Below are 22223 nucleotides of genomic sequence, written 5' to 3' on the forward strand. Positions count from 1 at the left end.
AATAGGTAAGGAAAGGGGTCAGGGCTTTATGGACTAGGATGTAGGTGGTTTAGCCTGGTGGTCAGAGCAGGAGTCAGGTCCAGGGGGCGGAGCAGGCATGTAGCTTGAAAAACAAAGCCAAGGGTCAGTACCAGAGTTAATTGCTGATTTACCAGAGTCAGGAATCAAAGCTGGGTCAGATACCAAATGCCAGAGGCAAGGGTCAAGCCAGAGTCAGAAGTCAGAGCCAGGACTATTAACTGATGACTGAAACAAGATGTAAGGAAGGAGCTGGAGGAGAGGCAAGGAGCAAGCACAGTGGGATTAGGAGTGAAGGCCGGGTTGAGACAGGAGCAGAGCAGGAACAGTGTTGGGTGTAGGAAACAGGCAGAAGCAGAGTCCAATGCAAAAGGAAATCACCTGGTTGCTCAGACAAGTTCCTGTGTCTCCTTCTGGCTTAAATAGTGAGGTTGGGCCAATCGGTGGAGCCAGTTCCTGTGAGTGGTGCCTTGGCTCAGGATGTAGTCCTACTAGATTCTTGGTCCACCAGGTTTTACCAGACATTAGATGGAGGCCAGGATGTGATGGCTGTCTAGGAACCATCAGGCCTGGGTTTAGGACCTGGGACATCCCAGAAAACAGAGACCAGAGCAGTTAAGGGAGTTAAAATATGCGTGCCTGATTTACCACTGCATTAGTCCAGTTTTATGCCAGTGGTTGCAAATAGATATTGGAAGTGCAATTGTGAGCCTCAATGAGGGAAGAAAAGCATTGGTGTTTTGGAAGAAAAATGGAAGAGCTGGAAGAGGAAAGGGGAAGTGTGTACTGGAGCAGTGGTGCCCAACCTTATGACACAAGAGGGTCATGTAAACCTAAGCACAACCTTGTGTGTACCAACAGATTCTACATATTTTAATAAGATTTAAAGTCACCTGTATCCATATATATTTTAAGTTCAGGTTGTTTTGTATGTATTTAGATAGAAACAGCCTATATACAGTATTGTCCGTTTAAAAACAAATAAAGAAATCGGTGCATAAAATGTGTATCAGAATGATAGAAAACAGAAAAAAAAACCCATTAATTAATCTGCTGTTAGGATAATGTGTTGAAGCAGGCTGAGGGCCTTATGAAATGCTCTGGTGGGCTGTGTACGGGCCATAGGTTGGGCTCCCCTGTACTGGGGGAAGTCACCATGGTCCCTGGAGTTTCTCCAAAGAACTTTTAACAGTAAGGGAGCATAGGCCAAGGAAGTGGATTGAAGTATGAACAATGGTTCATGGAATGATCTGAGTGATAAGAAAGCAAATAAAAAAAATTAAATTAAATAAGAAAAAACGAAGGGGAAAAGGACTGAAAGGAAGAATATCACTCTTCAGAAAATATGAAAATGGCTTCATATTGAATTTCAGAACATGTTTTTAAAAGGGTTTGCAGACCAAGACCCATGGGTGCCTGGTACATTTACAGCTCCGATATTAAATTAGTTACTGGAGAGGTCAGGAAGCTGAGAGAGATCAGACCTCAGAATGGAATGAGTTTAGAAAAAAATCAGAATAGTGTTGGAATAGGTTTATAGAGAAAAGAGCAGTAGAGGCAATCCAGCAAGGTAGCTTAGCTAAAGCTCATAACACTTAATTCAGAAATTTTTGCTTTTAATGAACATTTGTATACAATGAATAGTAAACATTTGGTATGAAACAGAATGACGGTGACAAAGAGTTCAGAGTAACAGCCGTGTTAGTCTGTATTCACAAAAAGAAAAGGAGTACTTGTGGCACCTTAGAGACTAACCAATTTATTTGAGCATGAGCTTTCGTGAGCTACAGCTCACTTCATCGGATGCATACCGTGGAAACTGCAGCAGACTTTATATACACACAGAGAATATGAAACAATACCTCCTCCCACCCCACTGTCCTGCTGGTAATAGCTTATCTAAAGTGCTACAGCTCACTTCATCGGATGCATACCGTGGAAACTGCAGCAGACTTTATATACACACAGAGAATATGAAACAATACCTCACTTTAGATAAGCTATTACCAGCAGGACAGTGGGGTGGGAGGAGGTATTGTTTCATATTCTCTGTGTGTATATAAAGTCTGCTGCAGTTTCCACGGTATGCATCCGATGAAGTGAGCTGTAGCTCACGAAAGCTCATGCTCAAATAAATTGGTTAGTCTCTAAGGTGCCACAAGTACTCCTTTTCTTTTTGTGACAAAGAGCCGGATCAGATGAAAGGAATCCAAATGACATCTACTGAACAGAAGAAAACTGTAGAGATAGGGTAAACAGCTCTACAAGAGCTATTGCATTTTCTGTGGAAGTTCCCTGTAAAGATTCTGCAAGTGTATAAAAGAAATTTCATCCTGAAAAGCTGTTAACTAAGTAAGGCAATCAACATTATTTTAATTAGCAATTAGCTAGTAGTTGTGGTAAAAGAATGACGGCTTGCTTCTAACTTCATGGCTTTATCATAAATGTAGAGCCATGTGTCCCTACCCTATGAATTTTGCATGAAGCTAGACTTGCTGAATCTTGTCATGTTGCTGCTTAAATCCAAGCTCAGTAATCTGTAGAAATGGTCAAGCACATGTTCTTTTTAAAACATATTACTAAACAGGATTGCAATCACACTGCTATGGCTTTTAAATAATAAATAATAAATAAATAAATAATAAATAATAAATGCTTTAAAATAATGTTGCAGTTTTGATATAGATCCTTAAAAGAATGGCATTTGTAATAAGTTGTCACTTCTTTCATAATGCGCTCTAATACTTTCCAACCAACTCATATAGGCCCTGATTAATCAAAACAGTTAAGCACATGATTAAAATTAAGCACTTTCTGAAGTGTTTTGCTGAATGTGGATGGTTGTAAATATGTGATTTAAAGTTAACCATGCACTTATGTTCTTTGCTGCATTGGTGTCAAAGTCTCTATCAGGGACTTTCAGAGTAGTAGTTGATTTTATGGCACTCCCACAAGACTTGTATTAGTTAAGTACAATGAGTGATTTACAGGAGGGATGCTGACCTTTTTTTTAGATTGTAAGCTCCTCAGAGCAGGTGCTGTCTTTTTACTGTATACTTTGCAGCACTGAACACATAGTGGGTGCTAACCACGCATGTGGTGCAATTAATAAGCAGCTCCAATTGCCTTTGCCATGAATAACCCAAGTTATTCTGCTTCTCATCTAGCTCAACTCTCCTGCTATCCCTTTACTCAGGAGCCAAACAAGACCCTGGGTTGCTTTAATTTTCCTTCTTCTCCCTCCACACTGCATCAGTTGTCTCATCTACCCACAAAACCTGTGATAGCTGTATCGACTATGTGTAACTTACAAAAACAACATGACAACTGTCGAAACAAGTTAGCAGACAGAACCTCTCCTTCTCTTCCTGACACACGTCTGAATTGCCTTTCAATTATTCCAGGCATGAAAATGTAAACTGTTGCTCAGGATCTGTCTTAAAATCAAAAAGTTACACACAATTCTGCATAATTAGGCACGATCCAATGTAATCACAAGCCTCAATTATTTTTTTTCCTGGAAACTGGTAATACCCTTTTTGTATTACAGAAAGTCTTTATTTTGGGGCTGAGTCAGACCTCTTTGAGTTGTACATCACCTCTAGTAGCTTAAAGCTGGAGAAATTACTCAAAATGACTGTGTTGAATTAAATTAATGAGCCTAGTAAATAAGGAAACTGGACATCTATGTATCTTCAGTAGTTTACACACTGTGTGCATTTCGGTTTTCCAGCATGAGAGGAGAACCACATATTGTGCCAAAGCTTGACTTTAACCTGAAAATACCTAACTGTTCTCTATAAATCCAGGCTAGTTGTGAATTTTGTTGTCTGTAAACAACTTAAATCTCCAGTTTGACTGTCCCCATTTTTAATTGTATTGATTTAATTTACTGTCATTGGAATGGATTATACAGTAACTCCTTGCTTAATGTTGTAGTTATGTGCCTGAAAAATGCTACTTTAAGCAAAATGATGTTAAGTGAATCCAATTTCCCCATAAGAATTAATGTAAATGGGGGAGATTAGGTTCAAGGGAAATATTCTTTGCCAGACAAAAGTCTGTCTGTCTCTCTACATATACATACACATATACACAGTAGAAGTTTTAAACAAACAATTTAATATTGTACACAGCAGTGATGATTGTGAAGTGTGGTTGAGGTGGTGGAGTCAGAGGGTGGAAGAGGGTGGGATATTTCCCAGGGAATGCCTTACTGCTAAATGATGAACTAGCATTTGGCTGAGCCCTCAAGGGTTAACACATTGTTGTTAATGTAACCTCAATCTCTACAAGGCAGCATGAATGGAGGGAGGAGACACAGCAGGGCAGTGGCTGCAAACATTCCCTGTGGAAATTGAATGTGATGATGAACCCACACTATCCCACTGGAGTGCACCACTCCCTCCACTTTCCAAAGTGCTGGGGGGTGCATATGTGTGTGTGTGTGTGTGTGAGAGAGAGAAAGACACACACACTCACACACCCTGTGTGTGTGTGTGAGAGAGACGCACATAGCCCCTTTAAGTACACTGACCCCACTCTAAGTACACTGCCTTTTTAAATAGATCAGCAAATTGAGACAGCAGCTGCTGCCAGCAAGCTCCCTCCATCCTGAGCCCTGTCGTGTCCCCTCCCTGCTCTGTGGAGATGAGGTACAGGAGTGAGGAGAGGGGGGCCACCCTGACATCAGCACCCCTCCTTCCCTCCCCTCCCCCATCCCCTGTACAGCAAGCAGGAGGCTCCCAGAAGCAGCTCCAAGGTAGCGGGCAGGAGCAGCATGCGGCGTGGGGGGGGGGAGAGGAGAGGGACACCTGAACTGCCCGGCAATTGATAGCCTGCTGGGCAGCTGATGGGGGGCTGCCGGTCCACCCTGGTTCCAATCGCCCACCAGCTAGCTGCAACGGGCTGCTCTTTCTGCAAGAAGTGAACAAAGCAGGTGGCTGTCAAACAACGTTATAAGGGAGCTTTGCGCAACTTTAAACGAGCATGTTCCCTAATTGATCAACGTAACAACAAAATAACGTTAACTGGGATGATGTTAAGTGAGGAGTTGAGAAAAGCAGTGGCAGTTGGGATTTGCAGTTGGGATTGGGCAGTTGACAAGAGGCAGGAGGAAGGAGAGGCAGAGAGAGAAGACTAAGAGGAAACAGGGTAATGTGTGCAAGTCATGGATTTGTGAGTGAGTTGAAAGAAGGAAGAGACCAAAAGGAGGAGGCTGCAGAACCAGGGAGGAAGCGAAAGCAGAGATAGGGCGGAAAGAGACAAACAGCTTGAGAAATGCACCTGGATGCTTTTTACCTTGCTGAGACCATGTGGTTATCCAATGAATGTATTTGTTTTGCTGCATGCAAATTAGCCACACAATCATCTACAGGCTTCTAAAAGACTTGACTGGCATTGAATTCTAAAGAGATTAATAGTAATCCAGTCCTTAATTCTTACAAAGGGATCACTCCCCCACAAGACACAACTGGCTGAATCAGAATTCTTCCTCTTAATTTTCCAGCTTTTACAAGACAAAGAACAGCACATATAGTGCATGATGAGTCATCTTTGTGATTAAGGCATGAACATGACAGCATCTATATTATACTAACCAGGTGAGCCAGTCTTTTATCTAAGTAAAAGGGGCCAGAAAACTGCCAATAAAAGGATCATTGCATACTTGTAAGTTGTATAGTACGGTGCAATAGGGGATAAAAATAAAGGACTTCAGTAATAGTTTTATTCTAGATATAGGTACTTACTGAAACACTAAGGCCAAACTTAAGTGCCTATCTTTCGGCACCCCCCAAAATGACCTAATTGTAAGAAATTTGGAACACTCAGGGAGCTCTTGCTGACTCAAATGGGAACATTAGGTACCCATGTTGAGAATCTTGGCCTAAGAACTTAGTTGTGAGATTGATTTTGCTGGGATAAACATAGGTGAACCCCTGCACCAACCTGGAGCCCCATTAATTCCAGTGGAATTCTGCTTGGGTACAGGGTTACATGTGTTCACATCTCATTGCAGGATCCGGGATTGATTTGCAGAAATAGTTACACATTGTAAAAGAAATACACTTTTGTATTAATATCCTCCATTGTGATATCTTAATTGTTTACTGACTCTTAGATGTAACAACATAAAAGATAGCTAAAACATTTAGGCAGAGATTTCCAAAGCTGCCTTAGGGAATTTGGGTGCCCAAGGAAATTTGAATGAGATTTCAATGTTCAAATTCATTAAGCAGCTTGGAATGTCTCAGCCTTTAAACCTGTATTTAAAATGGAAGTTACCTTCCTCACTATCAGACAGGTAGCCGTGTTAGTCTGGATCTGTAAAAGTGGCAAAGAGTCCTGTGGCACGTTATACACTAACAGACGTATTGGAGCATAAGCTTTCGTGGGTGAATACCCACTTCGTTGGATGCATGCAGTGGAAATTTCCAGAGGCAGGTATAAATATGCAAGCAAGAATTAGGCTAGGGATCACAAGGTTAGTTCAATCAGGGAGGATAAGGCCCTCTTCTAGCAGTTGAGGTGTGAACACCAAGGGAGGAGAAACTGCTTTTGTCGCTGGCTAGCCATTCACAGTCTTTGTTTAATGCTGAGCTGATGGTGTCAAATTTGCAAATGAACTGAAGCTCAGCAGTTTCTCTTTGAAGTCTGGTCCTGAAGTTTTTTTGCTGCAGGATGGCTACCTTTAAATCTGCTATTGTGTGTCCAGGGAAGTTGAAGTGTTCTGCTACAGATTTTTGTATATTGCCATTCCGAATCTGATTTGTGTCCATTTATCCTTTTAAGTAGGGACTGTTCAGTTTGGCCGATGTACATAGCAGAGGGGGCATTGCTGGCACATGATGGCATATATTACATTGGTGGACGTGCAGGTGAATGAACCGGTGATGGTGTGGCTGATCTGGTTAGGTCCTGTGATGGTGTCGCTGGTGTAGACGTGGGCAGAGTTGGCATTGAGGTTTGCTGCATGGATTGGTTCCTGAGTTAGAGTTAGTATGGTGCAGTGAGTAGTCGCTGGTGAGAATATGCTTCAAGTTGGCAGGTTGTCTGTGGGCGAGGACTGGTTTGCCTCCCAAGGCCTGTGAAAGTGAGGGATCGTTGTCCAGGATGGGTTGTAGATCACTTATGATGCATTGGAGAGGTTTTAGCTGAAGACTGTATGTGATGGCCAGTGGAGTTCTGTTGGTTTCTTTCCTGGGCTTGTCTTGCAGCAGGAGGCTTCTGGATACACATCTGGCTCTGTTGATCTCATAGACTCATAAATATTAAGGTCAGAAGGGACCATTATGATCATCTAGTGTGACCTCCTGCACAATGCAAGCCACAGAATCTCACCCACCCACTCCTGCAATAAACCTTTCACCTAAGTCTGAGCTATTGAAGTCCTCAAATCATGGTTTGAAGACTTCAAGGTGCAGAGAATCCTCCAACAAGTGACCCATGCCCCATGTTACAGAGGAAGGCGAAAAAACCGCAGGGCCTCTTCCAATCTGCCCTGGAGGAAAATTCCTTCCCGACTCCAAATATGGTGATCAGCTGAACCCTGAGCACGTGGGCAAGATTCACCAGCCAGATACCCAGGAAAGAATTGTCTGTAGTAACTCAGATCCCACCCCATCTAACATCCCATCACAGGCCATTAGGTCTATTTACCATGAATAGTTAAAGATCAATTAATTTCCAAAATCATGTTATCCCATCATACCATCTCCTCAATAAACTTGAGTTTAATCTTAAAGCCAGAGAGGTCTTTTGCCCCCACTGCTTCCCTTGGAAGGCTGTTCCAGAACTTCAGTCCACTCCTCTGATGGTTAGAAACCTTCGTCTAATTTCAAGTCTAAACTTCCCAATGACCCATTTATATCCATTTGTTCTTGTGTCCACATTGGTACTGAGCTTAAATAATTACTCTCCCTTTCCGATATTTATCCCTCCAATATATTTATAGAGAGCAATCATATCTCCCCTCAACCTTCTTTTAGTTGGGCTAAACAAGCCAAGCTGCTTGAGTCTCCTTTCAAAAGGCAAGTTTTCCATGCCTCGGATCATCCTAGTAGCCCTTCTCTGGACCTGTTCCAGTTTGAATTCATCCTTCTTAAACATGGGAGACCAGAAGTGCACACAGTATTCCAGGTGAGGTCTCACCAGTGCCTTGTATAACGGTACTAACACCTCCTTATCTCTACTGGAAATACCTCGCCTGATGCATCCCAAGACCGCATTAGCTTTTTTCACGGCCATATCACACTGGTGGCTCATAGTCATCCTGTGATCAACCAATACTCCAAGGTCCTTCTCCTCCTCCGTTACTTCTAATTGATGCGTCCCTAGCTTGTAACTAAAATTCTTATTAATCCCTAAATGCATGACCTTACTCTTCTCACTATTAAATTTCATCCTATTACTATTACTCCAGTTTACAAGGTCATCCAGATCCTCCTGTATGATATCCCGGTCCTTCTCTAAATTGGCAATACCTCCCACTTTTTGTGCCGAGGTCAGTAATAAAAAGATTAAATAAGATTGGTCCCAAAACCGATCCCTGAGGAACTCCACTGGTAACCTCCCTCCAGCCTGACTGTTCACCTTTCAGTATGACCCGCTGTAGTCTCCCTTTTAACCAATTCCTTCTCCACCTTTCATTTTTCATATTGATCCCCATTTTTTCCAATTTAACTAATAATTCCCCATGTGGCACCATATCAAACGCCTTACTGAAATCTAGGGAAATTAGATCCAGTGCGTTTCCTTTATCTGAAAAATCTGTTACTTTCTCAAAGAAGAAGATCAGGTTGGTTTGGCATGATCTATGTTTTGTAAAACTATGTTGTATTTTGTCCCATTTACCATTAACCTCAATGTCCTTAACTGTTTCCGTATTTCCTTGTGTATGTATCGTAGTTTTGAGAATGCTTGGTGAAGATCTTGTAGGTGTTGGTCTCTGTCTGAGGGGTTGGAGCAAATGCAGTTGTACCTCAGCGCTTGGCTGTAGACAATGGATTGTGTGGTGTGTCCGGGGTGGAAGCTTGAGGCATGAAGGTAGGCATAGTGGTTGGTGGGTTTTCAGCATAGGGTGGTGTTAACGTGACCGTCACTTATTTGCACAGTGGTGTCTAGTAAGTGGACCTCCCGTGTAGGTTGGTCCAGGCTGAGGGTGATGGTGGGGTGGAAGCTATTGAAATCATGGTGGAATTCTTCCAGGGTTTCCTTCCCATAGGTCCAGATGTTGAAGATGTCATCAATGTAGCGTAGGTAGAGAAGGGGAAGCGTTGTTCCAGGTCAGCCATAAAAATGTTGGCATATTGGGCCATGCGGGTGCTCATAGCAGTGCCACTGGTCTGGAGGTATATATTGTCAACAAATCTGAAATAATTGTGCGTGAGGATAAAGTCACAGAGCTCAGCAACCAGTTGTGCTGTGGCATCATCAGGGATACTGTTCCTGACAGCTTGTATTCCATCTGTGTGTGGAATGTTTGTGTACAGAGCCTCTACACCCATGGTGGTTAGGATGGTGTTTTCTGGAAGATCACCAATGGATTGTAGTTTCCTCAGGAAGTCAGGGGTGTCTCAAAGATAGCTAGGAGTGCTGGTAGCGTAGGGCCTGAGGAAGGAGTCTACATAGCCAGACAATCCTGCTGTCAGGGTGCCAATGCCTGAGATGATGAGGTGTCCAGGGTTTCCGGGTTTGTGGATCTTGGGTAGTAGATACCCATAGAGCCCCGACCAGGGTTATTCTATGTTGATTTGTTCCTGTCTTAGTGTAGGGAGCGTCCTGAGTAGATGGTGCAGTTTCTTAGTGTATTCCTCAGTGGGATCTGAGGAAAGTGGCCTGTAGAATTTGGTATTGGAAAGTTGTCTGGCAGGCTCCTTTTGGTAGTCAGACCTGTTTATGATGACTCCATGTTGTCTGGCAGGCTCCTTTATCAGCCTTTTTGATTATAATGTCAGGGTTGTTTCTGAGGCTGTGAATGGCATTGCGTTCTGCATGACTTAAATTATGAGGCAAGCAATGTTGTTTTTCCACAATTTCTGCCTGTGCATGTCGGCGGAAGCATTCAATGTATAGGTCCAGACTGTCATTTCGACCCTCAGGAGGAGTCCTTCCTCACTATGCCATTTATTTGTTTACTTTGACCTTTTGGATGATCATTTTATTTCTTTTAAAATTAGAGTTCTCAGAAGAAACAAGGTTGTGGGTTTTTTATTTTTTGTTTTGTTTTAGTGAGGTAATGTATGAATGTAGACAAATTAATGTCTTTGCTATTTGTGAATGACCACAGACTTGAGATATTTTGACAAGGTTCTGGCATATCTCTTAACAGTACAGCTAAAGGGTTGGGGATGACATTACTTTCAGCAGAGTGAATCTGCATGACATATGATATGCTAAAGCCTTGACAGCACGAACACTGCAAGCAAATAAATAATTTACTCTGTCAGTTCTAATGCACATATTCTCAAATGTACCTTGTGTCTGCGTGCAATCAACGTATAAATTAATGCATTACTCTAGTGCCAGAATGAGGTATGGATGTGGCTATGGGTTTACTCCTGGGAGAATTCTGTGTCATTTCACATGAGCAGAATTCATGTTCCCCACAGATTTCTTTGCTCTCCCACAGAAAAATGGCTTTCTGACAGGGAAGCAAAGGGAAGCTGCAAGAGCGGTCATGCACCACTCCCTAGTGGAGCAGGTACATCGTTTCAGGCACCTGGAGCAGCCAGCGGAGAGGTAAATCACTGCAGGGCTGGGACACCCCAGGCAGTGGCTCCTACCCTGAGCCAGGATCATCTGCTAGAACTGGCTGGGCTGGAGGCAGGAGAGGATGGGACTTCCTCTTCCCCTGCAAGGAGTGGCTGGGGTTGTGTCAGACCCACCACCAGAAACCGCTCCCAGATGCAGGAAGCTCAGCATCCTCCCCTGCTTCCTGCCCCCATCACTCCTCAACTATGGGGGGAAGGGTCACTGTACGGGTAGTTGCTCCCCCCATCTACCCAACCCCAGTACATCCAGACCTCCTGTACCCAGTCACCCCTATCAAGCCTCACCCAGTACATCCAGAATCCCCCTAGCCCTCCATACCCGAACCCCACCGAACCTTTACCCCTGTATCTGGAGTCCCCCTGCCTCTGGACCCCCACCCCTGTACCCCCACTGAGCTCCCTGCACTCAAATTCCCACCTGATGCCCCACCCTCTGCACCACACTGAGCCCACATATCCAGACCCTCATGCCACTGACCCTGAACTAGCTGCACCCAGACTCTCTCACCCCAACAAGCCCCACTCCCCCAGCACTGAGACCCCCCCCACATCCAGACCCCTCCACTGAGCCCCAACCATCTTCACCTGGAAGTTCCTGCAGAGTCCTGTTGTCCCTGCACCTGGAATCCCCCCAACGAGCCTTGGTGCATCCAGATCCCCCCCCCATACCTAGACCCCACACTGACCTGCCTACACCTAGATTGTCTCACACAGAATCCTCTCACCCCACACTGAGCCCCTCCTCACTTGGATCCTGCCTGGCTGAGCCTACCTGCCCCACACCTGGTGTGCATGGTGCAGAGGGGCAGGGCCCCAGGGTGTTTCTTACAAAGGGCCCAGGCCTTGTGCTGTGTCGGGGTTAGGTGCAGCCTGACTGCTGAGTCGGTGTCCCAGGGGCGGGGGGCCTGCAGAATGATCTCCCACCTTTGTGCAACCAGTGGCCTGTGCTGGCCACTGCCATGCTGGAGCCTCTGCATTTATTTATTGACAAATAAAACTTGCAGAATTTTAAAATATTGTGTGCTGAATTTTTAATTTTTTTGGTGCAGAATGCCCTCAGGAGTATGGATTGTATACATGCCATACAACATGAAGAATTATAGGGGGCACAGTAGTGACCGCCATAAAGTCATATAAGAGTTTTCATTCTATCCCCCTCTATATTGTAAATATTCAAAAACTCTTTCACCTTTTTGCCTGAAATTTATCAGGCTTGGTCTCTGTCCAAAAGTGCATGTGTTTGGGGAAGGTTTTAATAAAAATGGTTCAACTCTTTTGGCATAAAAGGTGCATGGAGAAAAATACACTTTCCCTGTAAAAAAAACATTGAGTTGAAATGTTGTTGTAGAAAGTTGAAAGTTAGCATCTTGCAACAGTGCTGAACAGATTGCATGATTAAGCTCATGTAGGCCATCTACATTAACAGCTGAAGAGTCCTGTGGCACGTTATATACTAACAGACGTATTGGAGCATAAGCTTTCGTGGGTAAATACCCACTTCGTTGGATGCATGCAGTGGACCTCATCTGATAAATAGCACCTAATGTTTTATTGGTTGAATGTGTACAACACTTTGCCACTGGCTAAATTATTAAAGTACATATCTGAATAAAGATGTGTGCTGGACCATTATTAAAATAAAAAATTATTTGAGCAATAGTATGTAATCACACAAGTCAGGACTATATCATAACACATGCTATCATGGTTACAGGGCAAGTTGTCTCTGATCCCTTGCTGATTTCTCTTGCACCCTAGAGATGTTTGGCCTTGTGCCCTTACCTTTTCTTGAGGTAGACACATGCAATTCTCCCACCCTTAGACTGGGTCCCAGTCTACTGAATTGACCATGATTTGGTGTGGATTACTCCAGCAGGTCTGATCAGGTTCAGGATCTGCAATCCTTTTCTTTGGGAGCTTGTAACCCCGTTAATTGTATTGACCCAAAACAGCCTTCTTGAAACCAAAATGTTCCTACAGCTAAACAAACAATAAAGCATAGCATAAGAGAAAATGGATTTTAAAAACAACAAAACGTCTACAATTCATTTCTGTCTTACCTAAATCCTGGGCAGATTTAACTTTCCTCCAGCCTTAACTTAGGTCTCTCTGACATGTACTTGAGAGTCTTTCTTTAAATCCAGACAAAGCTTTTTGTTCTCAGTTGTCCCTGGGCTTGGACCTTCTGTCCAAAACACAATTTGTTGAGCTCTACGGGAGGTGGAATCATCTCCACCAGGCGAGTTGCTCTCCCATTGTCATGTAAGGCCCCCTGCACACACATACACACCCCAAGCGGTTGCTGAGGGAAATCTTATCCCAAGTCATTGTCCTGCCTTCCTGATTTTTTGTCCAACAGCTGCTGTTAAACTAAACAAATATATTCATTCAGTAAACATTCCTTACAATTAGACAAACATATAGAATATATAATCAAAAATTATTGCACAGCAGCTTCAAATCCACCAAGATGCAAATACTGGTGCAGAGTTGAGGTTCTTCTTACAATCATAATTTCCTAAATTTTGAATGCTTACACATGAAACCTTATTGTTTACCATGCATAGTAGGGCATTTTTTTGTTATAGTAGTATTTTCATTCCAAGAAGGGGGTCTGTTTTAATTTAATAAAGCATAACCCTTTAGAACATCAGAAAGATAGGTGATACAGGGACAAATGAGGCCTCCAGAAACTTTAGGGGGCTGGATGGTCTAAAATGTGTTATATTTTCCTGCTCTCCTTTTTGGTCTTTATAAATGACTTAGCATTGCTGAAGGGCTGCCTCTTATATGACTCCTTAGTGATAACCCTCTTTTCGAGAGAGAGAGCAAGAGAGAGAGAAAGAGACGAATTGAACAGATAAAGGGAGAGATGAGCTAGAAAAACAAAGGGGAAAATAATCCCTTTTTCTTCCCAGAAACGGACGCAGTATTCCAGGAGTGGGTGCACCACTGCCAAATACAGAGATAAAATAATTTCTCAACACCTACTCAGAATTCTCCTGCTTATGCATCCCAGGATCTGATTAGCAGTTCTGGCCACAGCATCACTCTGGGAGCTCATGTTTAGCTGATTATCCGTCACAACCCAAAGTCTTTTCCAGTCACTGCTTCCAAGGATAGAGACCCCCATTATGCAAGTATCGCCTACATTCTTTGTTCCTAGATTCATACATTTATATTAACTATATTAGACTGCATATTGTTGGCTTGCACCTAGTTTACAAAGTGATCCATAAACCCATGAGGGTTTGCATTAATTGCATTGTCCTCCTTTAATTCTTTATTAATCTAGTCCCATAGCTGTTCCATTATCTTGCATGGGTTGAATGCCAGATTGACAGACCTGTAATTACCCAGTTCATCACATTTATCCTTTCTAAATATTGGCACAACATTAGCTTTCTTCCAGTCTCCTGGAACTTTCCCAGTGTTCCAAGGCTTATTGAAAATCAACATTAATGATCCAGCAAGTTCCTCAGCCAGCTCTTTTAAAATCCTTCGGTGCAAGTTTGTCTGGACATGCTGGTTTTAAAAATGTCTGACTTTAATAGCTTCTATTTAACATCCTCCAGAGATATTAGTGGAATGAAAAGGCTATTATCACTATATGATGAGATTGTATCATATGTTTTTTCCCCAAGACAGAAATATGTATTGAACACTTCTGCCTTTTTTGCATTACTGTTGATAATTCTACCATTTCCATATAGTGATGGACCAACATCATTGTCAGGATTCTTTTTTTTCCTAATATATTTTTAAAACTACTTATTGTCCTTAACTCTGCTGGTGATAGATTTCTCTTGTCCCTTTTTATTTTTTTTTTTTTCAATTTTCTGCAATTCCTCATTTCTGATTTACATTCAATACTATCAACTTGCCTTTTCTTCCACTTATTATGCAGTAGACCTCAGAGTTACTTACACCTCAGGAATGGAGGTTGTTTTTGTAACTCTGAAATGTTCGTAACTGAAAAAAATGTTCTGGTTCTTTTAAGTTTATGGCTGAACATTGACTAAATACAGCTTTGAAACTTTATTATGCAGAAGAAAAAAGAAAAAATGCTGCTTTTAACTATCTTAATTTAAATGAAACAAGCACAGAGACAGTTTCCTTACCTTGTCAAATCTTTTTCTAAACTTTCCTTTTATTTTTTAAGTAGTTTACATTTAACAAAGTACTGTTCTGTATTTGCTTTTTGCTTTTTTTTGTCTCTGCTGCTGCCTGATTGCTTACTTCAGGTTCCAAATGAGGTGCGTGGTTGACCAGTCAGTTTGTAACTCTGGTGCCCATAACTCTGAGGTTATATTATATATATATATATATATATATATATATATATATCATAGCTGCTTTCAGTTCCCCTCTGAACCACGTCAGTTTCTTAACCAGCACAGCCATCTTCCTTGATTGTGACTTTTTTTGGGTATCTAATAAGATGGTGGTAAACAATTCCCAATGATCGTGCACATTTTGCTGATTAAATTCTTCCTCCCAGTTGATTGATGTGATCAAGATGTCAGAAGTGGGTTTGTTTCCAAATTAATCAACTTATGGCTAATGGGTCGTGCAAATTTCTTGCCAGCAAAGCAATTCATTTGCTCATTTTCCTCCAGTGAGAATTGTCTTAACAGAGCCATGTATGGCAAGCAAGTGGTTTCTAGAAAGTAGATAGTGTTGTTTTTTCTCATTCCCTTCTTTTGCTAGACATGGATGGAATTTGATTTCCTTGCTGTCTCTATGAACAGAGAATAATCATGCTTAAATCTCGGGGGAGACAGAACAGTTGGATTATAACTTTATGAACGAATAGCACATGATTTATCAATTGCTTCCTTTCATAAAACAAGCCTTCATCTATTTTAAGGATAATATATATCCTATACGTCTTAAAAGCTTTTGTTGATACCATAAGCAACAAGAGTGATCTGGGTGTCTGTTTAATGCAAATCCAGCTTCCTCTATGTACTTCTGGGGTTTTTCAGTACTATAATAATAGACATAGAGGGTCTGATATACTACTGTGTTACTTCAACTTTATCAATTCCATAAAAGTGGAAAAATTCAGTGGTTGACCAGGTTCAGAATATACAGTTTGGTACATTTGGGAATTCCACTGCATTTGTCAATCTAGCCATTGTCACAAGGTCATGTTCTTTGAGTTCCTTGATACAAGGAGAGGAAGGGAACTCTAACCTATACCAGCATTGCCAACTCTTGCGATTTTATCGTCTTGTGATATTAGATATTTTATTTACAACCTCAGCTCCAGGAGGACTGACGGGATGGGAACCTGTAAGAATCCGCTGAGCCAAGAGCTGTCTCCCCATCAGACCACCTGGTGGGCTGAAGGGGAGCTGTGAGCTTTGGTTCTGTCACAACTTCATCAAAATGGGACTGTATTCATTATACATTTTGATTTGGCACATAAACATTCTCTGATGGGACAAACCTTCCACAGGAGAATTTCCAATCAGCTCTACTTTACATAACAGGACATAATTTATTATTTACTATCTAGTGTAAGGAATTTTTATTCCTTTTTTAGAACTGAGAGAATATTTTTTGGTGAGAAAATATTCTGCTATATCATTAAGATTCTGAAATGTACTTGATTTAAAGATGAACAACCATAGCTCATTAAAATCAAGGTAACACGGTCATTTAAAACAATAACATTTTATTGGAGAAATTATCCCAAAGGAGGGATAAAACAGATCAGCTTGTGAAAACCCAGAATTACCTGGAGAAAAATGAAGAGTTTGGGAACACTTGTGATTTCTGTTTGGCAGCTGAGAAGGACTCAAACTACTGTAATGAAAATGCTGTTATAGAGGAAGTTATCTGAAATATATTTTTGAATGTGTAATTTTTAGTATCAACACAATTATCTATTTTTACTGTTACACACACAATAAATAACACTTGCTGAGAAATACAGAGTGAAGGTCTGGCCCCACTGAAGTCAATGGCAAAACTCCTATCTTACTTCACTCGGGTCAGGATTTCACACGTTTACACACATGGTTAATCTCCATGGTTATTTTGGTGGAACTTAAATATGCAGTGAAATTCCCCTGGGTATGGTGTGCCAGTGCAAAGCTTATTCTGCAAATGCTTACACACATACTTAACTGAAAGCAGGTGAATAGTTCCACATAATCCTTCATTTCATCCCAGGGGTCAAGAATCTGAATTTTAATTACTACAGTTTTTTTTTTACACATCCTCACAGCATGTGTGTTTGTCTCTATAATATATATAATTGAAAATCCTATTCACTAATTCTTCATAAGTCACACTTAAATATTAGACAGTCAGTTTTGGAGTTCTGAAAGTAGGGGTCAGAGGGAGAGAGGGCACTGAAACAGCAAAGAAAACTTTTGAAAAAATCAGAAACAAAACAGTTTTTCTAAGACCCATATCTCAAGGACAATCAGTGCAATGAACCTCACACTCTTTAAAAGAAAAGAAAAAGAAAAAACCTTTTTTTTTAACCAGAAATCATAAATGACAAATTTCAAGAAAAAAAATTTTCCCTTAAAAAAATAATTAGGATGTGTGTAAAGATAAGTATCTGGGCTTTTATAATGGAAATTGGCTCACAGCCTTATTTATGCAGTCAATAGCATGGCTCCATGATTTAATGGTGGTATGATTGTCTCATTCTGCCTTTTTATAAAGCTTTATCTTACAGATACAGACATGTACTGTGAAACATGGACACAAATGAACAGAGAATGAGAGAAAAGTGACTTTGGGAGAGCACCACAGAGTCACTGACCTTTCATCGCAAATTTCAGGTGTAGGTGCGCAAGCATGCTCTTATCCCCTCCAATTAATAAATCTGCAAGTACTTGAACTTCTTTTCATATTACAGTGTTCTTGTTATAAATAATAATATTATATGTGTTTTGGATGATGGGGGATGTGTAGTCTTTAGTCCCAAGGACTGCATTATCAAATGTCTGCTACTTTTGGCCACCAAAGAACCATTGCTGCTGGAGGAATCTGTGTCTGTTCCAGCCCTAACCTACCTAGAAATTTCCTCCATGCCAGGGAATTCACAAAAAGCTGGGTAAGGCTGTCTTACACTGCCAAAGCAATCTTAGTGGAGAATGTAGCCTCAAATTTGTTAATTAACAAAATATGCACAGAGAGAGCCTGAGGTTTCCCAGAATTCTGGAATACTTGTTTCTCCAAAACAATTTCATTTAAAATTCTCCTTTTCACTGTTCATCCTATTAGCAGTACAAAAAGCTTCTTCTAATTGTTTTGAGTACAGATAATGAAAACAAAGATTGTTGGGCTTGATGTAGTAAGATTTGGAAGCCTTTTCATATGTATGAAATATGGTGGCCAGTGCCATGTTTGGAAAATCTTTCTGAAAATTCTTTGCAGGCTTTCTCACCTCCACATATTTGGGATTTTGGAAGGTTGCTGAAATTTTTTGTGTCCCTGCTCTATTAGGCTTACAGAATGGAGGTGCAGGGCTAGAAAATGACTTTTCATTTCCTATTTATTGTAGGTGTCAAATTCAGTTACAATCCAATAAGGAACTTGATTATGAACAGTTCTCCTAAAAATTGAAGTACACATCTGGATTTTTAATTGACATGACTTGTACTCTAGCTGTTGTTCAGTAGAAACTACTGCAGTTCAGGTTGCAAAATAGTTTCTGTTATATAGCCCCTTGTTTTCACATTGTCTTCCACATTATTCTCTTTTTGGGGCTTAAATATTTCTTGCTTGCTCTCATTCCAAAGGATTTTTTTATTATTATTTTGGGGGGTAGAAAAGGAAAATCTGATCAAAATTTCCATCATATTTGTGTTATCTGGAAATGGAAAAACAATACATTGAATCCAATTCTTAGGTACACATTTTCTCTTGGCATCAAAACCATGCTTCCCTGAAGAGAGAGAATTAAAACAAAACAAAAAACAGGAACCGTACTTTTTAAATGTGGATTACAGCAAATATGGTTTGGAATGAGCATGCAATTAGTCTTCAGTGAGAACTAGAATCTTTGTTAAATCTGAAAAAGTTGGTTTTAAAAAAGGTTCTGAGTCTGAAAATTGCACTGTAGCATATGCAGTATTACTATTTCTATTGTTGTAGATTTATTTATTCTGTCTTTAAACTATTCTGAAACAATATTGCTTTAGCCCAACCCTTACTGTATACCCTGTTCTTTGAAGCCTTGTTTTTTGTTCTAAAGTAACATTTCTGCATTTCCATCCCCCATTCTACCTACACCATCCTTCTTGGCAGTGGCACTATAGCAGTGTTCTTCCCACATACCGTCGTGGCAATCATCCTGTGACGTTCCACTCTGGTGTTATCTGAACCGGTGATCTGCTAGGTCACTCCAATCCTTGACTCTGGGAGCCAGCCTTACCCTGCTGTGCTGTGAGAACCCCCACTCCTGGGCGGTTCATGCACAGACTCCTGCATGTAAGCTGCTCCTTGGATTGTGCAACCGAATGACACTAACCAATATCTTCGGTCCCAGACACAACCCTAGAAACCTCCATCTTGCAGTGCCCAGTTATGCCCGCTGGATGCTTATATGAGTTCGTCAACTTAAGAAAGAAATTGATATGTACCAGGCTTGTTATCCCAAGGGGAGTTTCTGACATGCTTCAAACCAAACGCACTGCTTCAGGTAGAATAAACAAACAAAATTATTAACTATAAAGATAGATTTTAAGTGATTATAAGTCAAAGCACAAGAAGTCAGATTTGGTCAAATGAAATAAAAGCAAAACACATTCTAAGCTGATCCTAACACTTTCAACACTTCCCTGTTAACAGTTTTTGAGACCTATATATTAGCCAGTTTTAAATGCATTAATGTGTTACATATTGATTTTTGTATCATTCTTGTTTCAAGATGTCATGTGGTACAAGCCAAATGCCTTACAAAAGTCTAAAAATATCTTTATCAACTACACTTTCTCCACCCCTGCCCCCCAAAAAGAGATCATTAGTTTGACAGGATCTAGTTTCCATAAACCCATGTTTATTGGCATTAATGATATTATCTTCCTTTTAATTCTTTATTAACTGAATTCCATATCAGCTGTTCTGTTATTTTGCCCAGGATTGATACTAGACTGACAGTCCTATAATTATCTGGGTCATCACATTTGCTGTTTTAAAATATTGGCACGATGTTAACTTTCTTTCAGTCTTGTGGAACTTCCCCAGTGTTCCAAGACTTATTGAATATCAGTACTAACAGTCCAGAGAGCTCCTTGAGCACCTTTTTTTAAAATTCTTGGGTATAAGTTTTTTGGACCCACTGATTTAAAAATTCTTAACTTTAGTAGCTGATGTTTTAACATCATCCTGTGTTAATGTTGGAATGTAAATTATTTCATCACCATCATATGATATGAATACATCATTTGGCTTTTTTCCAAATATAGAACAGAAATATTTATTGAATTCTTCTGCTTTTTCTGATTTATTTTTTGAGCTTAGAATTGAAAGAGTGTACCATGTATTATTTAGACCTCACCAATTATTTTATGTTGAGTATTGTATTGAATCATGTCTCGTCAGAAGCTAACGAACAAGCTAAGTGGAGATCAGTCGGGTACCTATCTTGTACTGTTTTGAAAATATACCCATGCTTACTCAGAAGATTTCTGAATAAATTATTAAATTGAACTGAATATTTATGCTTACAAAATTATCAGTTGGGTGGCAGACTCTGAATTCAGATGCGTGGTTCCATCTCTAGGCTCTGACAATTAGTAGATTCCCTTTCTCAGAGTGCACAAGCAATGCAGCCATCCATGCCACGTATGAGACTAGCATCTATTTATTATTGTTTATACTTTCATAATGCCTTGGAGTCCTTATCCTGGATCAGGACCCCAGTGTGGTAGGCATTGTATAAACACAGAAAAAGACTGTCTCTGTCCCAAAGAACTTACATTGAAGTATAAAGCAAATGACAACAGTTGGCTATAGATGGACAGGAGTACAAGGAAACAATGAGGCAATTTGGTCAATATGATAGTGTGTTGTCAGTACACCAATGGCTTGACTCTTATCAAGCTTTTTGTAGACATCATGGAAAAGGAGAGTTTAAGGAGGATTTTGAAGGAGGATAGTGAGAGCACTGCAGATGTTTACAGGGAACATATCCCAAGAATGAGGGGAAACATGAGAGAAAGCACAAAGGTGCTTGTTTGATAATTTAATAAGTGGCTGATGGAGACTGGTATCATGGGCCAATCGGAGGCAGGAGCTGACATTGATAGTGAGTGACAGATGATGTCTACGGTGGGGATAGGCCATGGAGAGCCATGAAAATGAAGACAATTTAATTTGTTTTATGCGATAGAGAAAGTGGAGCCAATGGAGGAATGCAAAGAGGGGGTGATGGTGAAAATGAGGGGCTAAGAAAATGATCTTTGTAGCAGCATTCTGAATGGATCTGAGTGGGGCAAGAGTGCATTTGTCATGATCAGAGAAGAATGTTGTAGTAGTCGAGATGCAAGATTATGAGAGCCTGGAAAAGAATTTTAAATGTGTGGATGAACAGAAAGGGCCATATCTTAAAGATATTATACAGAAATAATCTGCAAGATTTAGATGTAACCTGGATGTTTTAGTACCAAGAGAGAGGTAGGTGTGAGTTGAACATGACAAGGGTCACTTTATATACTTGCATGACAGGCAGGATGGTGGTAATGTCCACAGTGATCAACTAAAGAAGGTAGCAGAGAGGGCTTGAGGGGTAAGATTAAAACCTGTGTGTTAGCAATATTGAGCTTCAGATAGACATCTGCAAGGAGGTGTCAGAGAGACAGGTTGACATCTGGTGCTTTATTTTAAATTTTGGCAGTTCAGTGGTTTAGAATTATAAATATTATTTACAGTTGTTACTTGAGAATGATTTGTGATTGAGAGCTTTAAGCAGAGGACTGGGAATCAGGAAGCCCTGAGTTCTAATCTCAACTCTCAAACTGATTTCCTGAGTGGTCTTGGGCAAGTTATATGACCTTTTGATTAAAATGTAGTGTCAATCATTTCACTACACTTGTGGTTTGCTATTAACAGTGTTCAAGAGACCAAATAACCAAGCAAGCCAATTTATTGGCTAAAGGCAAAACAGTACAGTACAAAAATGAGACATACATACCTCATTTTTTGGGAAGCAATTCTTGTCTCGCAGCATGTTGACTTTCTACGGTAGGTGTGCTTCAAAGAAACACCCACAAAACTACCTCTATTTATACCATAGCTGTTTTGCAAGTTAAAAAGCACTGTCACCTGGGACTAAAATTCATCAATCAGCTTTTAAACTTATTTTTAGGTACCATGGTGTGCCTTCTTTATTTTTTGTTTTAGAAATCACGTCCCAACCTGTGCTGGGACACACCATTCATGTTTCTTGTCCTTGACAGGATT

The 22223-nt window shown here is 40.8% G+C and overlaps 1 protein-coding gene across 10 annotated transcripts in view; it reads left to right on the forward strand.

Moving 5' to 3' along the window:
* Positions 1-22223, forward strand: part of DGKB (diacylglycerol kinase beta) — a 521988-nt gene that overhangs the window by 72570 nt on the left and 427195 nt on the right. Inside the window, exon 1 of one of the 10 annotated variants that reach the window (XM_075125828.1) lies at positions 5561-5621. The exons of the other annotated variants lie outside the window; for them this stretch is intronic. The gene's annotated coding sequence lies outside the window, so the exon portion shown is untranslated. Of the gene's footprint in view, positions 1-5560; positions 5622-22223 lie in introns of those variants that run through there. 10 annotated transcript variants of the gene reach the window in all.

The sequence above is a fragment of the Caretta caretta genome, chromosome 2, assembly GCF_965140235.1.
Source record: "Caretta caretta isolate rCarCar2 chromosome 2, rCarCar1.hap1, whole genome shotgun sequence".
Lineage (NCBI taxonomy): Eukaryota > Metazoa > Chordata > Testudines > Cheloniidae > Caretta > Caretta caretta.